The sequence below is a fragment of the Sinocyclocheilus anshuiensis genome, unplaced genomic scaffold (assembly GCF_001515605.1).
Source record: "Sinocyclocheilus anshuiensis isolate Anshui unplaced genomic scaffold, SAMN03320099.WGS_v1.1 scaffold112, whole genome shotgun sequence".
Taxonomy (NCBI): Eukaryota; Metazoa; Chordata; class Actinopteri; order Cypriniformes; family Cyprinidae; genus Sinocyclocheilus; species Sinocyclocheilus anshuiensis.
In genome coordinates, this window is record NW_015557175.1 from 1,054,222 (window position 1) to 1,059,109 (window position 4,888).

A 4,888-nucleotide genomic window follows, 5' to 3' on the forward strand; every position below is an offset into this window, starting at 1 on the left:
ACACACACACACACACACACACACACACACACAAAAAGATGTCAACATGGCATTTGCAAATTTTGTAACGTGACATGTTTCAGAATGACAGAGATTATTCAGATGGAAATATTAGAAATAAATCATGATCATCAGGATTTGACTGGAGGGACAGTGATAAGAGTGTTCATAATAAAGAAGGAAAAATCTAGTTTAAAACGTGCCAAAAGATGACTTTGAAAATGTTGTGTAACCGTCAAGCAAAAATATATATATATTTTTTTTTACTTAAACCTTAAATACAACTGCATGTATGACTTGTTTTATTTTTTAATAATGATTTTTAAATATTTTGTTACAGGTAGTATTAATTAATTATTCAATCATAAATATCATCGAGTCGCACCACAGGACATTTTACAACCTGAACTAACCTTGTCGTGTAATAAAAAAGATCAAATTATTTGAGATTTAAAGAGGCACAGATTGACACAGATTCATAAGGCTCTTCTCTCTATGATATAATTCATATTTTATGTTTTGTTTCTTGGTTGCACCACTTGACTTTCATTTGGTGGACAAAAGTTCTTCAAATTAATAGGCAGTTAAGCAGTCTTGTTTTTGTTTTTTGTTGTTGTTTGTTTTGTTTCCTCGCAGTTGTATTTTAATTTTGACTTTATGCTCCAAATAAAAATGAATTTTACTGGTAAAATCAAAAGCATACTCATCATAGAAGTATTTTTGAATCAACAAATAGATGAAAAAAATGAGTGTCATGCCTTTCTTTGACTGTGGTACTGACTCTTCTGTCTTTCTTTCTGCAGACTATGATAGCATTGGATATGGACAGAAAGGTGCGCAAACCTCAGTTTGAGCTGGACAGCGAGCAGGTTCGCTACGAGCATCGATTCGCCCCTTTCAACAGCGTCGTCACACCGCCGCCAGTGCACTACATCCAGTTTAAGGTACTACTGCTTCAAGATTATGTTTACCGCAACTATTCTGTGCAAAGATTACAGTAAACAGAGTGTGTTTGTATGTGTGGATGCAGGAAATGTCAGATCTGAAGAAGTACAATCCTCCTCCTTGCTCAGCGGATCTCTATATGGCAGCCAGTAAACATTTCCAGCAAGTCAAACTCATACTTGAAAACGTCACCAGCCCCGATGCAGAGGTACAAACTCTCCTTATACGGCTATGAGAACCTTTCTTTCCAATCTTATAACCAAAATATAGCCAGCAGGGACGGGTTATGATTACCCATGACTCAAGTTCCGCCCTATACATTGTTTCTTTGAGAAGCGGTTTCATTTGGATATTTATCGCAATACAGAAAAAAAAGAAGATTGCAATGTCTGTTTCATACAGAATTAAGTTTCATTAAGAATTACGTACAAACCATGAATTATACTTTTACATCTATAATGCTAATATCTATGTATACTAATTTAACAATTTAATTAAAATGGTTTAGTATAAATGTTTTTGAAAGAAGCCTCTGCATTGATTTGGTCAAAAATAGAGTAAAAATAGTAATATTAATGAAATATTATTACTATTTAAAATAATTGTTTTCTATTATAATAGATTTTATAATGTAATTTATTTCTGTGATGCAAAGCTGAATTTTCAGCATCATAACTCCAGTCTTCAGTGTCACACGATCCTTCAGAAATCAGTATAATATGCTGATTTGCTGCTCAAGAAACATTTCTGATTATTATCAATGTTGAAAACAGTTGTGCTGCTTCATATTTTGTGGAAACCGTAAAAAAAAAAAAAAAAATGGCAAACTACGTTTTTGATCAGTTTAATGCATCCTTGCTGAATAAAATTATTATTGTTTTTTTTTTAATTTGCTTCATGTCAACAAATATATGAGATTATTCTTAACTAATGATTGTTAAGTGCTTACGTTGTTAATTGTATATTGTGAAAGGAAGTGACTGATATGCTGATGGTTGTTGTAGGTGAACCGCATCCTAAAAGTGGCCAAACCCAATATTGTTGTAATGAAGCTGCTGGCTGGAGGACACAAGAAGGAGACCAAGGTACAATATGTTTATATGGATTTTCTGGGTTCAGTACAACTTAAAGCATTATGGCCTGTCTCTGTTACCATAGAACACATGTTAAACTCTCAGTGTGTAAAACAAATAATACTGTGTTTCCTGTAATAGAAGTCTATTAGGAAAGAGTCTGCGCCAGAATAAATGATACAATAAACATTTATTTGAAAATGATATGCCTTCACATGTAAATCATAATCAGAAGATCCTCTGCTTAGAGTAGTTGTTCCACTGCTGACAGGACTCAAAAACAAAATTTTTGCATTGAACAATGTACAAAAAGTGATTGAACAAAAATACATGCTGAACATTTCTGCTTTGAAACCCAGCAGAGAATGCTTTGCCCCATAGACTTTCATTTTTATTACAAACTGAAGATGAGTCAAAATGATGTCCAGTAGTAACAGCGAGCATGTCACAGATGCTGTTCATAGAGCTTAACTTAAATTCCTTCCAAAAAACAGTTTGCATATGAGATATTGTGAAATTCATCGAATCCTTGCCTATTTTCTTTGTAGGCCCTTCCTGAATTTGACTTCTCTGCGCACAAATACTTCCCCATCGTCAAGATCATTTGAGATAGACCATGTTTCCAAGATGAACTCGTCTCAATGACATGAACTGTCATCACAGTCGCCGAATAAGTTAAGAGCCATGAGTGTAATTGTACATATTTGTAGTTGATAATATTGTATCTGGTATATTTCGTTTCCATTGACTTCAAAATAAACCCTCACTTCACTCACCAGGTCCAGGCTTGACGAGATGCGTGCAAAGTTTACTCAGGGTGTTTGATCATGCTGTGCAAAAATGTTAGACTGAATCTCCACGCCAGGAATACTGGATCCAGTCCCTTATCAGATCCCGAGACATTCGTTTTGAGTGGTGTGGTATCGTTTTGTCTTATATCCAAAATCAGTGCTTTGTCTGATACCCAAAACTAACAAGTCTTCTGTCAGCCTGAGGGGTTTACGGATGAGGGCGGAGATGAAGTGATGATAAAAATGTGCAGGGATTATTGAATAATCGAATGTTTCAAAGCTCAGACTTCGTCTCTACTGGACTTTGTTCTATACTCCGTCTGACCAGCACAAATCCTACAAGTGTTATTATACCAAACCAAAAGCAATGCGGAGAAATGACTGCTCTCTCATCTCGAACTGGTGAAGACAAAAATCTCTTGAAACCACACAAGCATAAGATTAAACAACATTAACAAGCATTGCAATAAAGTAATAAAAAAATATAAATATGACATGAGTAAATGATCAATTATATAAATGATTACATTATTCTAAATGAATAAAAAACATTAGGAAACAACACAGATGTCCCTCACTCTCTTAAAGCTACACACACAGGTTGCTATTAAGAGACACAGGTTTCTAAGCAGAACTCAACCTGAGTCAATAACAAATGAACAAAACTATAGTGTATGTATGTTAGAGAGTGCAGGCAAATTACTTCATATCCATAGAATGTTTGGTCAAACTCTGGAATTAAAGCTTTTTTGCTTTCCAGAGGATTTTTTTTTTCAATCTTTAAGAATTCTTTAGACATTCTCCAGTGTTAAACATTACATATGCCCTGAACTGCAAGGTTATACAAATACTTTTTTCTTCTTCTTCTTCTTCTTCTAAAAACTGTAAACATGCTCAAGTGTGCCACATGCTGTTTTCGGTGAATCTTCGTTTTCACCACAATTTAACTGCATTACAAACATGTTATCAAATCAGGTTGTCTCTCTTTGTTGAACATTACTCTCCAGTCAGTCTATTCTGCAATGTGATTCAACTCATATAAAATGAATATATTTATGTATACACAGGTTATTATCGTTAAAAGAGAATATAAACATCCATAAATTGAATATCCTTTGCTTTCCCTTAACATATTTTTACTGTAGTTCTTTTTCCCTATGAATGTTTACATATAAGTGAATATGACCAGCTCAGCGGTGATGAAAAATAAAACCCGCCTTTGTTTCCCTCCTCTTATTCTTTCTGACTTTGCTGTTACTTGCTGCATATACAGTACTTCCAGATCTAATAACTTCTCATCAGCTTCTATAGTCCCCTGTACTCCTATGTGTGCTGGAACCCAGAAAAAAGGCTACTCCGTAACAACAAACACAGCCTGCACAACTAAACAAAATATTACAGCAATCACAAATGCTCTGTATGCTCTTTAAGAATTTCATGTTAGGATAGAAAATATGAATACGGTCTTCTCTGACACTCTAGAAAGTGTTGCACCCCTCATTTGAAGACAAAGAGCGCAGGTGGAAGAGTACAAATTTAGAGGTGTTTCATGAGGCATGGAAGGATAGTGTTTGTAGCTACAGACTGGCCTTGAGAGCTGCAAGATCTGCATTTTTCAGCACACGCATAGAAAATAACAACAACAATTTAATGTATTTATTTAATACAGTGACCAGACTGACAAGGAACAAAGTGTCAAGTGTAGTTTATTTTTTCCACAATTAGCTCATAAACATAAGGTGCATTTTTGTCTCAACTGTACCCATATAGTGTACAGTTCAAACAGTACCATGGTACAGTTGAGACACCCATACTTAATGCTCTAAAGCTGGCTAACCATTTATTCAGTTTAATGCATCCTTGCTGAATAAAATTAATTTCTTGAAAAATACAACATTTTGCTGACCCCAAATTTTTGAATGGTAGTACTGTATCTATATCACAATGTATATATCACATTGTTGAAGACCAAATTTAGCCTTAAAATGTTTTAGATATTATATAAACTTTTATTTTTATTTTTTTAAATTATTTTAAAACTAGATTTAAGTGACTTAAATATTTTGTAAAAATTAAAGT

The 4,888-nt window shown here is 34.1% G+C and overlaps 1 pseudogene; it reads left to right on the plus strand.

Moving 5' to 3' along the window:
- The window catches only part of LOC107678438 (N-alpha-acetyltransferase 35, NatC auxiliary subunit-like), an 18,697-nt pseudogene extending 15,395 nt beyond the window's left edge, over positions 1–3,302 (plus strand).
- Positions 3,303–4,888: the final 1,586 nt, after the last annotated feature.